The following is a 16,311-nucleotide window of genomic DNA, read 5'->3' on the forward strand; positions in this document are numbered from 1 at the left end:
TGTGGGACTCTCACCTGCCAACCTCTGGGTTAGTGGCTCCCTGTTCATCAGCATCAGGCTTAGAGCCAAGAACCCATTCTGACTCCTTAGCTAGGGACTCTGCAGCCTCTGTTTCAGTGTCTTGGCCACTGTTTGACCCCAGGGTCATGACACTGTGTGTTCCTGAAACAAAAGAATTTATTTCAATTAAATGCATCACTTTGCCTATTTTTAGTCCTTAATCTTTGGGACCAACTTAGCAGCTATTGTCTACTGAACATGCATTCATTGACATTTCTACAAGTTGTAATAGCATTGCAGTTTGAAAGAACATTATCCCTAGGCACATTTTTTTTCCCTGGGAAAAGCATGCTGAAGTCAGAAGTTACATCTGAGATGAATTTGGGTCAGTAAACTTTATTTCAGTGTTGCTGAGAATTGTCTGGAGTAGTTACTATGCAGATTCATTGCTGTAGGCTTCTTTTTAGCTGTATCTGATTGTTCAAGGGTGAGTGATTAGGAAAAAAAGTTTGCTCCTTGAAAAACATTTATGCTAACTACTGACATTAAAGCATGCAGCCTTACAGTTCTACATTGATTTCTTTATATTTGATATGCTTTCAGAACTTTTTTGTTTGGAAAGGAATAGCCATGTAAAAAGCCTCCAAATATTAGCAAACAAGTTTTATGTTCAAAGTTAGTTTGTTCAGTTCTGTTAGGATCTGCTTGCAGAACAATTTGTGACATTGGAGGCTTTAAGGTAAAGGTAAAGGTACCCCTGCCCATACGGGCCAGTCGTGACCGACTCTGGGGTTGTGCGCCCATCTCGCTTAAGAGGCCGGGGGCCAGCGCTGTCCGAAGACACTTCCGGGTCACGTGGCCAGCGTGATGAAGCTGCTCTGGTGAGCCTGCACCAGCGCAGCACACAGAAATGCCGTTTACCTTCCCGCTATAAAGCGGTACCTATTTATCTACTTAGACTTAAGGGTGCTTTCGAACTGCTAGGTGGGCTGGAGCTGGGACCGAACGACGGGAGCTCACCCCGCCATGGGGATTCGAACCGCTGACCATACGATCGGCAAGTCCTAGGCACTGAGGTTTTATCCACAGCGCCACCCACGTCCCTATTGGAGGCTTTAGATGCCTACTATTCTGTTTTTTGTCATTAGTTTTACCCAAGGGTGAGCATTTATGTGGTTCCTCAACACACTTTAGTTATTTACAAGGGAAAGAGCAGCGAAGGGTTAATTAGTCAAATCACACCCAGGACTGTAATGAATCACACGGAAGAGAAGCTGAGCTGCTTATTTAGCTGTCCACTGGAGTTGTTCATTTGCTGAATCATTTTACGCTGGATGCTTTTAAGTTTGAAACATAGCATGGGACACCAAATATGACAGGAAAGTAGTGGGGGATGCAATTATGGAAATCCTAATTTTCATGTCCCACCTTTAGTTATCAATTGCAAACACATTGGTATTAATCAGCCGTGAAGAGCTGGCTGTGCATTTCAAAAGTAGTATTTCCTACTGCAGAGGTTCTAAATGCTCCTGTTTCTACAGATTAATGGATGTCTTCCTTTCCCTGCATTGTGTAGCTTTCGCTGTTGTCTACTTTCATATTAGTCTCAGTTATTATTATCCATCTAAAACTTTTTAAAACACTTGCAATTTCAAAACACAACGAAAAACAATTTGGGAATGAGAAAAAAAAAAACCACCCCAAAAACTCTTCTCTTTTGTCTCTCTTTTCTGAGTTGGGAAAATATGAACTGGTAAAACTTGAAAGACAAAAAAGTTAGGGGAAATGTATACTTAATGATGGGGCCCTGGCAATGTGGCTATGCCTTGTCACCCCCTTGCCATGATCAGAGTTTGGCTTGAGCACACCAGTATAGCAATCATCATCATCATCATCATCATCATCTTTTGTGGTAAAGGTGGTTACGGGCTTGCCTGCCTGTTCCCCTTGTCCCAGACTTACAGGAAACTAAACCAGATTCAAGTTAAGCCTGATCACACTATTCCTCCACTCCTTTTTGTTGTTTGCTGTACAAAGTAGGTGAGAGTATCTTTATAGTAAGGAAGATGAAATCCTTCAAACTCCTTGTCTGATTCTTACAATGGAAATCCTTTTCCTCATGAACATACTGCTGAGAGGTTTTAACAGCCAGACTTAAATAGCTGTATGTATCTCTGAAATAGTGTAGCAAGGCAAAGTGCTAGAAGACCCCCAACAAGGATATACAAGGGATGTCAGAATCAAGAGCAAGACCTGACATTATGAGGGGAAATGCTATTCTTGACCAAATGCAAAAATGGGACAAGTATAGAGCAAAATGCTCAAAAGAGCTTGACACCCAGCAGCTTCTGTATTGTGATACTTTTGGGCAGATCTTCAAAATGAGTTCATCACAAGCTGAGCTTTTTTGAGATTCTGGCTAAGAACCAACTCTGTCATAGTTGTAAAAGAGGGGTTCTTTTAAGAATTACTTTTCTGATTACCTGGCGAGAGGCTAATAATGGTTTAAATCTCATGTGGTTTAAAGCCGACAAGTTCTATTTATGTGTCTTACAGCCTGAGATAAATGTGGAAAACATGCAGAAAGCTATGTCAAATATGAAATCCGCAGTGTGTGGACATCAGGGGCATGCAGCTAGCCTTGGTATGAAACCCCTTCACATGAGAAAAGTTAAGCAGAGTTTACATTCTTCCACAATATTCAGTTTGGTGTTTTGGTTTGGTATTGCTCGTTGTTTATAAGGCTTTCTTAGAAATTTCTTTCTCCCTTCAACCATCTCTCTCTCTCTCTCCCCCCCCCCCACCTCAGAGACAGTTCTTGGCAAAACCCATGTTGCTTCTTGATTGAATGTGAATGCTAAGTTTACTCAGCTTTGCAAATAAGATTTCTCATCTGAAAGTGTGGGTATCCATTTTGAGCTGAGGTAACTAGAACTTTATGTGAACCGCTCTGAGACCTTCGGGTATAGGGCGGTATAGAAATTAAACAAACAAACAAACAACAACTACACAAAGTATTCCAAGTGTGATGACAACAGAGATTTGTATAATGCCATTGTGAAATTGTCTTTCTGACAGCTGCAACACACCGAGTCAACATTAAGATATTCACCACAACCCCAAGATCTCTTTTCTGGTCAGTCACTACCTATTCAGACTCCATTAACACATATGTGAAGTTAGGAGTTTTTGCACAAATATGCATCACTTAACCATTTTAATGCCTATTTGGGGGAGATACTTTCAAAGCTCCTTGCAATCCCTTTTTGTTTTTACTCCTCTGGACAATCTAATATCACCTGCAAACTCAGCAATCTTACTGTGTACACTTAAATCCATATCGTTTATGAAAAACTTTAAAAGCACCAGTAGCAATTCAGATCCTTGGGCAACCCCGCTTCTTTCATCTCTCCATTGTGAGAATGGACATTGGTTCCTACTCTCTGATTCCTGAAGTCATTATGGCTCCATTAGCTGGTTAGAGCATGGTGCTGATAATGCCAAGGTCACAATTTTGATCCCCACATGGGACAGCTGCATATTCCTGCATTGCTGGGGGTTGGACTAGATGATCCTTTGGGTCCCTTCCAATACTACTATTCTATGAGACATCTATGATCCTTCTATGACTAGTACTCTAATCCCATGACTACTGAACTTACTAAAGCATCTTTTATGAGAGATTTTATTAAAAGCTTTTGGAAAGTCTAGTGTCTATTAAAGCACCCCATCCATGTGCATATTGACTTTTCTACATTTATGCATAGAACACTTCTAAGATTTAATTTTTAATTAAACACAAGCATACCTGTTCCTCATCAGTGTAGGAGTGCTTTCTCTCTTGGGAAGAAGGCATATGCATGAAACTGGTGAGAATGAAATCAAATAATGAGCACCATTAACCCGTGTCTTTATTTCATTGTATCAAGGCACCTTTGGGGTGTTCTTAATGACATAAAGGAAGGAAGAAAGCAGAATTGCAGCACCTCATTAGATTCATATCTGTAGATCCATGCCCCTTCCTGTCATTTTCTTGCAGGGCAAAGTCATAATTTAATTAATTAATTTTACAGAATAAGTCTGACCTGCCAAGCAGCTAGAGCCATCAAACTTTCCAATTACTTGTTGCCAATTTCATGGAGAGTTTAATTATCTGCTCTTCCCTAGGACTGGAGGCTCACCTTTTTTATGCCATTCAGGTTCAGGAGAAGAGAAGATTTCGCAGAACAACAAAGTGACACAGTCACTTGTATTCTTTATGTTTAATGATGACTCAATGTGATTAATAGCATATGGCTGGATCTTGTTCCTGGTGCAATGGGGGATGTTTCAGTGTTATTTTCAAATTTGCTTTCTTGACAAAAATGTTTGGAGCCTAAAATAAGTGAGCAGAAGACTGTTTGCAGAAGGAAACATTCCTGGCTCTGTCTTACACCTGCAGCTATCTTTGCTCCCTCAAAATGCCTCTCTGGAGGGTCAGGGAGCCCTCCTGGATAATCTGGTATGGGGAACAAGCTCTTGGGAGAGGAAGGAATCACCTGGTTTGGATGGAGATGTGAATTACATAGGGAATACACTAAAAGGGCTGTGACTTTCTGAAACCAGCTGTAGGCTATATAACTCATAGAAAACTTAGGCTTGCATGGATGTATACATGAAATGGGCCCAAGAGAGAATAGAGCAGTGGCTTGTATAATGTCCTATACAGTGGTACCTTGGGTTACAGACGCTTCAGGTTACAGACGCTTCAGGTTACAGACTCTGCTAACCCAGAAATAGTACCTCGGGTTAAGAACTTTGCTTCAGGATGAGAACAGAAATCGCACGGTGGCAGCAGGAGGCCCCATTAGCTAAAGTGGTACCTCAGGTTAAGAACAGTTTCAGGTTAAGAACGGACCTCCAGAACAAATTAAGTTCTTAACCCGAGGTACCACTGTACTGTGAAAGCTTGAGGAACAAGAGGGAAGTGTGGTTGTGTGCCATCAAGTGACTGAGGGTGATATTCAGTGCTATTAAAAATCGAAGTAGGTCTACTGAAATCAGTGGGCCTTAAGTACAGGATATCTCTGACTCAGTAGTTAGGATGAACATAACAGATTGGAGAACTGATCCCAAGCTAACAAAATGAATTCCAATAGGGACAATGCAAGGTTTTACACTTAGGCAGGAATAACCCGCTGCACAAATATAATATTGGGGGGACGGGACGGGACGCTTTGCTTGCCATAAGTACATGTGAAGAGGGTCCAGGGATCTTAGTAGACCACAAGCTTAACATGAGTCAACAATGTGATGCAGCAAGAAAAGAATAAAATAAAATAAAATGCTAATGCTGTGCTAGGCTGCATCATCAGAAGTATATTGCCCAGAAGTAATAGTATCACTTTATTGTGCCTTGGTCAGACAACACCTAGAAACTGTGTCCAGTTCTGGGTGCCACAATTTAAGAGGATATTGACAAGCTGGGACATGTGCAGAGGAGAGCAACCAAGATGATCAGAGGTCTGGAAACCAAGCCTTATGAGGAACGGTTCAGGGAGTTGGGTATGCTTAGCCTGGAAAAGAAGGAGATATGATAACCATCTTCAAATATCTCAAGGGCTGTCACATGGAAGATGAAGCAAGCTTGATTCTCCTGCTCCCGGGGGTAGAGAACCCAAACCAACGGCTTCAGTTTACAAGAAAGGAGATTCCAACTAAACATCAGGTAGAACTTTCTGATAGTAGGAGCTGTTAGACAATGGAACGGACTCCCTCAGAAGGTGGTGGATTGTCCTTCCTTGTAGATCTTTAAGCAGATGTTGAATGGCCACCTGTCATCTATGATTTTGTTGAAATTCCTGCATTGCAAGGAGTTGGACTAGATGACCCTTGGGGCTCCTTCCAACGCTACAGTTCTGATTCTATTAATTCAAGTCAAGGAGAAGAAGAAGAGGAGTTTGGATTTATCACTACCCTAAGGAATCTCAAAGCGGCTAACAATCTCCTTTCCCTTCCTCCCCCACAACAAACACTCTGTGAGGTGAGTGAGGCTGAGAGACTTCAGAGAAGTATGACTAGCCCAAGGTCACCCAGCAGTTGCATGTGGAGGAGTGGGGACACGAACCTGGTTCACCAGATTATGAGTCCACCGCTCTTAACCACTACACCACCCTGGCTCTCCACATAGATTCACTATAATAATCTATGGGGGTGAGGAGAAGGTGACATCACTGACCATAGTGTTGGCACGGTCCATTCCCCACCCCATTAAGAACGCTCACAGTCTCTTCCTACCTGCTCAAATTGTGGCAATGGCAGAGGGAATATTGCTCACAGGTGAGCAACCTCTTGCAGAGGGAGGAGACATAGCTGCATTGATTCAAAGCAAAATTGCTGTTCCAGCAACATGGCAAGGATCTCTCAGAAGAGTGGGGACGGAGTTTAAAACCTCAAGAAGCAAACATTGCTTCGCTTGAATTCCTATCAACAGATACAACCAAATCAGCCTCAGAGGCTTTAGCTACAGGGATTCAAAATGTGGATCAGCTACACCATCTGTATTTGATAAACCTGGATTTTCAACTCCCATCATCCCTGACCATTAGCCATATTGGCTGGGGCTGGGAGATGGAGACCAACAGGATCTGAAAGAATACAGATTTTCCACAGCTGTACTAAATGTTTGTTCTCTCTAGTTATGTCTATTGATGCCATGAGTTACTCCTATCTCCACAGTTAACTCCAGTGCCATCTAGTGATTAAACCACACAGCATCTTTATCACCATTCAATGTAACGCCTGCTGCAAAGTTAATTCATTTGCTTTCTTGAGTTTTTCATTAATCCAGTTTGCATGCTTTATTAAGCCATTTTAGTAGTTTTGCCATCCACATTACAAAACAGAAATTAACCAGTGCAGAGGTAAAAAAAGATAAGTAACCACAGAAAGGGTGGAAGGGGAGGGGGTAGATGATTTAATGCTTTAAATTGGTCGTGTGAATTTATTTTTGTGATAATTTTTATAAAATGAGAAAATGGAATACCAGTCAACAACTTAATCTTTTAAAGAAGGTGAATTAGACCAATCTAGCCTGATCCACCAAAACAGTTCTTAATTTTTTATGTTCACTTGCCTGTTGACCATAGCTGTGATGTGATTATACTGTGGATTGTGGATCCTGCTTTATCTGGTGAGAGATGGGAACGATTCTTTAACTTTCTGTGTGAATAATGAAAATTTTGCTGTACTGAGTGTATACTCTGGAAATATGGTTGGCATTCACTTTATAGATCTCTGCTGCTGTGTTTATATCCCTGTCATGGTAATGGCAAGGTCTGAAGGAAGCTTTATTCCTGTACTCAGGACCTAGAGGTTTGCTTTGTGGTCCCAGTTGCAGTGCCTCCCCTCCCCGCTCTAAGACTGTGGTGAAGTGAGAGAGTATAAACCAGGCATGGCCAGACTTGGCTCTCCAGATGTTTCGGGACTACAACTCCCATCATCCCTAGCTAACAAGACCAGTGGTCAGGGATGATGGGAACTGTAGTGCCAAAACATCTGGAAAGCCAAGCAGTCTGGAATTAAGAATGGCCACCACTTTATTGATTACAGGCGTAGGCTCAGGTATTGGGTGTATATCTAGTCCAGCTTACTTCTGGAGGGATGGAACTGTATCAAGATCATGCCAAAGACACTCTCCCCCCCTCCATGCTGTCTGCTGCTGATCACAGGGAGGGGTCTATGCTGCTTATGGTGCTTCCAGAAAAACCTGAGTCTTGGATCTCTGGTTGGTGAACTCTTCTCAGGTTGATTCAGAATTAGCAGTTACAAGCATAATGAGATAACTCTTAACCACCCCCACCCCCGCAAAGAAACATTTGTATTTGATTTGATTTGTAATTGGGGCTGAACCATATTTTATTGCCTTAACATTCCATTTTTTTGGTGCAGCCATGGAACTAATCATAGCTCACACTGAGCTAAGCAAACAGTCTGCAAAATGGATTGTTAAACAATCTAGGGAACTGTTGACTGGCAAATGATGTTCAGTGTGTATATACCTAAACATTATGAGCTCGTCATTTCGTATTCCAATAATTCTGAACTTTGCATATATGAGATCTACAACAAAATGAGGGGCTGTGGCTGTTCATTTACTGTAAAGAAATAAATTTGGAAAGCCCTTAAGAAGCCCACTTGGAGCGGGGTGGGTGGGGTTTATATCTGTGAAAAATGGCTCCATAGCAATCACATAAGAATATAAGAACGTAAGAGGAGCCTGTTGGATCAGGCCAAAGGCTCATCTAGACCAACATCCTTTTCTCACAGTGGTCAACATGATACCTGTGAAAAACCCACAAGCAGGAATCAGTAGGGGTGGCAAATCCACACACCCACTACACTCTTTTAGAGAATTGGGTGTCACTTCTTAACTCTGAAAAGCATTACTTCTTCTAGCATGACACTTAGGCACAGGAAACAGGAAGGAGCTCTTCTTCCTGTTTCCCCTCACTAAGGCTAAGTCCTTCTAACGATGGTGCAGTTCCAGAGGGAATCTTCAGTTAAGAATAGGTGCCCAATTTTTGAAACAATCTCCTCATAGCTAAGTTCTGCAATGGGGAAGACCCCGCTGCTGACTGGGCCTGTATGTATGGTGAATGTGACTGAATGTGCATTTCCAACATATTACATTTCTTACTCTTCTGTAAATTGTTCTCTGCTTGCATTCCCATTTATTTATATATTTAGCATTTTACTTTTTTTTTGTTTACACGTCATAATTCACTGTCATACATGATTTTTATAATGACTTTCCAACCTGACCTTCCATATAATAATAATAATAATAATTTATTATTTATACCCCGCCCATCTGGCTAGGCCTCCCCAGCCACTCTGGGCGGCTTCCATAAAAACCAAAAATACACTAAAATATCACACGTTAAAAACTTCCCTGAACAGGGCTGCCTTAAGATGTCTTCTGAATGTCAGGTAGTTGTTTATCGCTTTGACATCTGCTGGAAGGGCGTTCCACAGGGCGGGCGCCACTACCAAGAAGGCCCTCTGCCTGGTTCCCTGTAGCTTTGCTTCTCGCAATGAGGGAACCACCAGAAGGCCCTCGGCGCTGGACCTCAGCGTCCGAGCAGAACGATGGGGGTGGAGACGCTCCTTCAGGTATACTGGACCGAGGCCGTTTAGGGCTTTAAAGGTCAGCACCAACACTTTGAATTGTGCTCGGAAACGTACTGGAAGCCAATGTAGGTCTTTCAAGACCGGTGTTATATGGTCTCGGCGGCCGCCCCCAGTCACCAGTCTAGCTGCCGCATTCTGGATTAGTTGTAGTTTCCGAGTCACCTTCAAAGGTAGCCCCACGTAGAGCGCATTGCAGTAGTCCAAGCGGGAGATAACCAGAGGCATTGTTGGTGATACTGCATATCAGTTTATTAGTCTACCCTACTTTCCCCCTTTTTATCCCTCTTTGTATTTAACTGTTGTTCATAGGATCACCTCTACTTGTAGATTAGTTTTGGTGTCGTATTTTTTTTAAATAGTCCCCAAAAGGAGTTCCATTAGCCCTTGATCTTTTTTTCATCCTGGTCCCTTATTTTGGCTCTTAAATTGGCGAGTTCTGCAAATACTAATCTGCTTGCATTCCCCTTACAATTCCACCCACTACATTATAGGATTCTCTCTATAAAGATTCCATTTCAGTCTTCCCTATGCATTGTGATTATTTATCATTGCCTCCAAAAAGTGTCACAATAACTACACTGTATTGTTTTTTGTTTTTTTGAATGAAAGTTGTTGTAGAAGTGGTTCACTCTGGTTTAGTTATTCTAGGTTGATTCTTATTTTGAACCATGCCGTTTGAACAATACACAGCAATTTGCATTTAATGTTCTATTTACTGGTAAATGTTTTCTAGCATTGTCATCTTACGGTGACCAGCCCAGATTACAATAAAGCACATCATTTTAGCCTACGTCAATTTCCTAATTTAGTATCACAGAGAAGGCAGAATAACATATGCACCACAATTCTTGAATTCAAAGATTTCCCTCAAAAGGTGATGGATTTTCAGGCTTTTTCTCCCTGCATGACACTTCATTCCTATCAAGTATTGTGTTACATTCTGCTCTGAATCAGCCAAACAAGCGACCCTAGAATTTAACACCACACCTTCTGTCTTTCTTCTCTCTCTTTTGTTTTATGACTCTTAAAGAATTTGAGGACATTATAGTCATCCTCAGGGGAAAAATCTACATGTCTGTATACGCAGAAGATTAAGACTGTGTGGAACTTGAGACTGTTCATTGGCAGCAACCTGAGGAATTTGTCTTCTCTCTAATGTTGCTCTGAGGGGCGTGGAAACTGTATCAAAAACTCTGAACCATCAGGCGAGCCAAGGTAAGCATCTCTAATTTTGTTAACTTTCCCATATTTTTCTCATTAATATAAAATCATAAGACTTGGTTCCTTTAAGCACTTACTGGTGCTATATCATTGTTTATGTGATTTTTGTTTTCAGCTGATTTCATTGGTAGCCAGGAGCTTAGTTGATCTTACCACAAGCAGGCATCAGTAGCCTGAAAAACATTTTTCAAAAAAATATTTATAAAAAGAGGTGAAGAAATCACACAGTCAGAAGTTATTATCTTGATCTTATTTCCTTCCTGACCTTGAATGAAATATCCTGTACTGTTCCATTACTGCTGTGATTTTAAGTATGAGAGACTTGGCTGGTTTTGTGTGGCATATCAGGTATGACACAGAGCTATACCTTTTGACTTGGCTGGGCAGGAAGAGATAAGAAAAAGGCACATTGTGTTTAATCGTTTTTGGGGAACAGGAAATTGCACAGCATAAGCAAGCAGCTTATTCTAACAGATACAGAGGAGCTCACACTGCATAATTCCACAATTTTTGTTTGGGCCAGATTATTTCTAGAGAATGAATTAGTTGCTTGAACTAATTGAGTTTTGTTGAATGATAAATTGTTTACATGGTTCATGAGTACCTTTATCTTAAATGTCTGGTTCAAAGATGGAGATTTATACATGACATAAAAATTATGTACTGTTCCAGCTTGTTTTCAAGAGTTGAAGCAACCCAAAAAGTAATCAAGAGCTTCCTGTATCTGAAAAGTGTTTTAAAAAACGGGGTCGTTATGGAGAAATGTATGTAGTCTTCTATGTTTAAGTGACCTCTCTGAACTGATGGGAGTTATAGATGGAAATGTGCACGTATAGAGTTTGAACAGGTGTAATTGAGCAGGCAAGTTTGAACAGGTGTAATTCAGCAGGCAAAGGATTTGGCTCCCACGCTGCTGTATGTTTTGAGAGAGAAATGGTATGTAGCAGTCTCCCCCAACTGCATACTATCCAGATACTTTGGACTAAAGCTTCCATCATTTTGGCCATTGGTCATACTAGCTGCAGCCAATTGGAATTAGGATTGATTGCCTTAGAAGTACTTCCTTGTTTTTTTAATGGAATGCCTGTCTAAGTCTCACTCAGCATGCACCATTTGTTTTCAGTGGAGCTTTCATGTATTTTGTAATCAGAAGTGTGTATCTGACTACAGTACAAGATGAAAAATAAATTCCATTTTTTCAAAATACAAAAGAAGAAGAAAGAATGCAAATGTTCATCAGCTGGTAGAGAGAGAACTGACTTCCAGTGTCACACTGTTCAAGACCTATGGCTGCCTCATGGCCAGGGCTAACATCTGGAATATTGCAGTATGGTATTACAAGCTTCATGTACATAGTGTGTTGTATTGTTTACAGGTTATGTGTACACTTTTTCATTTCAAATGCTTCTTTTTCTTATGCATCAAATTTTAATCTTTTTTTTTTTTGAAAAGGGCTGTACTTTAGTAATACACAGATTTAACTTTTTAAAAACTAACCATGAAGTACATTAATTTTGTAAGCTTCAGTGAAGGGATCTGTAGTGTTTATGTGATGTGCTTTACAAATTTCAATGTTTTTGTAAGATTGGTTCTTGCATACAGCACTTGGATGGTTGGTTTAACTTGAAGCCGCTCTGTAAACACTTTCTGCCAGTTATACTTATGGAAATTGAAATAGTATCACAGTTACTAAAACTGTTATATGTAGCATAACCCTGACTCCTCCTTTTCCCTATCAACAATGTATCACAGATACACTGTGTCATTAGGCAATGCAAATGTTTTGTTAAAAGGTAAAGGTAAAGGGACCCCTGACCATTAGGTCCAGTCGTGACCTGGGGTTGCGGTGCTCATCTCGCTTTATTGGCCGAGGGAGCCGGCGTACACCTTCCGGGTCATGTGGCCAGCATGACTAAGTCGCTTCTGGCGAACCAGAGCAGCGCACAGAAATGCCGTTTACCTTCCCACCAGAGCGGTACCTATTTATTTACTTGCACTTTGACATGCTTTCGAACTGCTAGGTTGGCAGGAGCAGGGACTGAGCAACGGGAGCTCACCCCATCGCGGGGATTTGAACCGCTGACCTTCTGATCAGCAAGTCCTAGGCTCTGTGGTTTAACCCACAGCACCACCCGCGTCCCTTGCATGTTTCGTTAGCCTAGACCTATTTGCTTGGAATGAATGTGGCTTTCGTTGCAGTTGGTGGTCATGTGACACAAAGTTAGAAAACCTTTTTAGAATTATCCCCATGGCTTGCTGTATTAATTTGGAAATATCAATATGACTGTCATCCACATTCTAATGTAAAAGGAAAAGGAGTATTTCACTCAGACACACACTGCATCTTTTTAATTGATTTGCTTACTTGCGCAATTTGTGCATTCATTGTGATTTTGATGCCATATGCTGTATATTGAATACATATGTTGTCTGTATCTATCCACAATTTTCCTTTTGCCATTTACAAACAGCTATCTGTTTTTATTTGTTCTGTGTTACAATGTTTCTTCACTGTTCCTTCAATAGCTTCCTATTCCACGTTTACCCAAATATTTCAGCTATTATTTGTTATTATTATTAAACAAATTTAGAAACTACATCATGGCATAAAGCAATGTACTGGGTAAAAGCAGGATAAAACACAGAAGCCCAAACTCTTAAGAACATTAAAATAAAATCATCTTCCTCTAAAAAACAATAAAACCATCCACACAAGCTCTAAAAATGACAAAAATCCATTATTTAGATATGAAATTGATCTTCCATAAATGACTGTGTTATACAGGAAATCCTTCCTAAACAAAAGCGTCTATAGCCAGTGCCTAAACACTATGCCACACACCTCTCTGATTTTGGCTAAACACTATCTGACAGTAAGATGATGGTTCCGAGAATGAAAAGTATATAGTGTTAATCTGAAAATTCCAAAGCGTGAACCACCTTACAAGAAAACACACTTTTCAGGCATAGTTAGTGGTCACTTCATAAAATGAAGCAAATGGAAATGTTAAGAAGACTGCTTTTAGCTGCACTTTAAGGTTTGTTGACAGTACAGTGATGAAGTTGGTGAGGAACTTGGGAATCAAGTTCAATGGAAAAGTTCAAAGGAATCAGGCATATTTAGCCTGAAGATTTTTATTTTTATTTTTTATTTTATGTACCGCCCTATGCCCGTAGGTCTCGGGGCAGTTCACAGAATAAAATCAAAATATAAAACCACAAAAAACATAATAAAAATAAAAGCACCAACAACCCAATAACCCAAAATATGACTGCCATATTTACATATTTGAAGGAGTGTAACATAAGCAATGGAGGAATTATTATTGTTGTTGTTGTTGTTGTTGTTGTTGTTGTTGTTATTGCTGTTCCAGAAAGTAGGACCCAAACCACTGTTGACTAAACTTTCAGAAGAACTTCCTGCTGGTGCAAGCAGTTTGGCAGTGCCACAAGAGGTGATGGACACTCTTTCATTAGCAGGTTTTAAGTAGAGGCTGAATGACCCACAGGGGTGCTGTAGTAGTGGATTTCCTGCACTGAAAGGTGACCTTTGAGATTCATTCTCACTCTGATTCTAACTCTCTGCAGGCTGTCATAACAGTTTAGAAAATATGCATAAAAGCAGAGTATTGCTAATCATGTTTTAGAATATTTAAAGTTTAGCAAGAAGTGAGTCTTTCCTAGGCATTTACTCACTGCTCAAGGGAGGTGAGGCTTATTATAAATCTTCTTAAGTCCTTCTCAAGGCTTTGGGACCTCGATACCAAAGTGATGCACTTTGTATTTGTCTTGCCAAGTTGCAAGATCAGCAGACTCACTGTTAACATATCAAGTCTTGTGGTGTAGCATCACATTTGCAGCCCGTTTCACCCAACCTGTCCTGACAAAGCTTTCACTGAATCCATCACCTTGACATATACTGAAGCACAATTTCCAATAACAAATATCTCTGTACAAAAACTCATGATAGCATCAGCAGAACTGGGTTGACGTTCCTGAAAATAAGAAACTGAAGTCTAAAACTAACATGGGCCATAAAATAAATCCATCAGGAAGCAAATAATATGATGACAGTCATGTAGTCTTTCAGGCTTAAAAATTCCTCCTAGGTATGTTTTGCTCTTGATGATAATTGTACTATAGGTAAACGGCGTTTCTGTGCACTGCTCTGGTTCGCCAGAAGTGGCTTAGTCATGCTGGTCACATGACCTGGAAGCTGTACGCCGGCTCCCTCGGCCAGTAAAGCAAGATGAGCACCGCAACTCCAGAGTCATCCACGACTGGACCTAACGGTCAGGGGTCCCTTTACCTTTACGTTTTACAATCTGTTTTAAATGTAACTTTAGAAATTCAAATTGCTCAAAAGATTAAGAAATTCTAGGGATGTGGGTGGTGCTGTGGTGTAAACCACTGAGCCTTGGGCTTGCCGATCGGAAGGTCAATGATTCGAATCCCCATGACGGGGTAAGCTGTTTTTCTGGGTCATGAGCAGCACATGAAAACACCATTTATCTTCCCGCTGGAGCAGTACCTACTGCCAACAGATGAATAGGTACTGCTCCAGCAGGAAGGTAAATGGTGTTTCCATGTGCTGCTCATGACCCAGAAAAACTGTCTGTGGACAACTGTCGGCTCCCTCGGCCGTTAAAGTGAGATGAGCGCTGCAACCCCAGAGTCGTTCACGAATGGACTTAACTGTCAGGGGTCCTTTACCTTTACCCTTTTACAATCTTGGTATTTAAAAAAAAAAATCAAGGAACAATTATTCCAGAGTAACATCCTAAACAATATGTGACCTTTAGGATATAACTTTGACAGCTCAGGTGAAACCTACAAGTATAGAATGTGTAAGGTATGCATCATGAAAAATTTTTCATGATGAACTAAATATAGGAGTACATGGACTAATATTTGTGGCATACAGTAAACATTTGACTGGTTGGTACAATTGAATATATTACTGTGGCACTTCCTTAAGCCTATTTCCTTCTGCCACGAGTTAGTAAGCATGGCAAAAATCAACTTGAGGTGCTTCCATTTTAGGAATACTTTTATTATTTGTGAATGTACCTGTGTAGGGTTTTCTGTGGGGTTAATGCCTTTAATAAAAATAAAAAGTCTAAAATTTCTTACTCTTTTGAGCAATTTGCATTTCCAAAGTTACATTTAAAACAGAATGAGAAAACTTTTATGATAACATTTCATTTGCCCCATAACAAGCCAAGATGCTGGCAACTGATGGTGAACATAATTAAAATGTTCGACAGACGCTGTATAGGCTCTAAAATTTAATTACATAAGTGAATGGTTGTATCCCTGAATGAACCTGCTGTCTTAAGGATAACAAAAATAATTGCCACATCTTTATGGATCTTAGGCTCCTTGCAAGCTGCCTAATTACCTGCATCATCATTGTAGTGTTATTAGAGCACTAAATATTAGTGAGATGTTAATGCCATATTAGTGAAGCAACTGTCTGTTCAAAGGCCAAGGGCTTATTCGCCTGGTGTGTGTGTGTTGCACTTCACAGATTGAATGGCCCATGTACATTTTATAAGTTCTTTTGCAGATCATTTCTCTGATGTTAAATTATGTTGCAAGGTAAAGGTAAGGTAAAAAGGTAAAGAACCTCTGGACAGTTAAATCCAGACAAAGGGAAATATGCAGTGTTTTTTTTCATCTTGCTTCAGGGCGAGGGAGCTGGCATTTGTCTACAGACAGCTTTCTGGGTCTTGTGGCCAGCATAACTCACCCCGTTGCTCAGTTTCGAACCGCCGACCTTCCGATTAGCAAGCCCAAGAGGATCAGTGGCTTAGACCACAGCGCCACCCACTCCCTTTAAATTACGTTGTATGCACCAATGGTGTCCAAAGCAATTCAGACATGTATATAATGTAAACATGAATGGGAATACTTAAA

General features: G+C 40.7%; 1 protein-coding gene across 2 annotated transcripts in view; it reads left to right on the top strand.

Annotated features, from left to right (window-relative positions):
* Window positions 1-16,311, top strand: part of SGCD (sarcoglycan delta) — a 375,983-nt gene that overhangs the window by 125,767 nt on the left and 233,905 nt on the right. The window contains exon 3 of one of the 2 annotated variants that reach the window (XM_053377104.1): window positions 10,202-10,386. The exons of the other annotated variant lie outside the window; for it this stretch is intronic. The gene's annotated coding sequence lies outside the window, so the exon portion shown is untranslated. The remainder of the gene's footprint in view (window positions 1-10,201; window positions 10,387-16,311) is intronic. 2 annotated transcript variants of the gene reach the window in all.

This window comes from Podarcis raffonei, chromosome 2 (assembly GCF_027172205.1).
Source record: "Podarcis raffonei isolate rPodRaf1 chromosome 2, rPodRaf1.pri, whole genome shotgun sequence".
Lineage (NCBI taxonomy): Eukaryota > Metazoa > Chordata > Lepidosauria > Squamata > Lacertidae > Podarcis > Podarcis raffonei.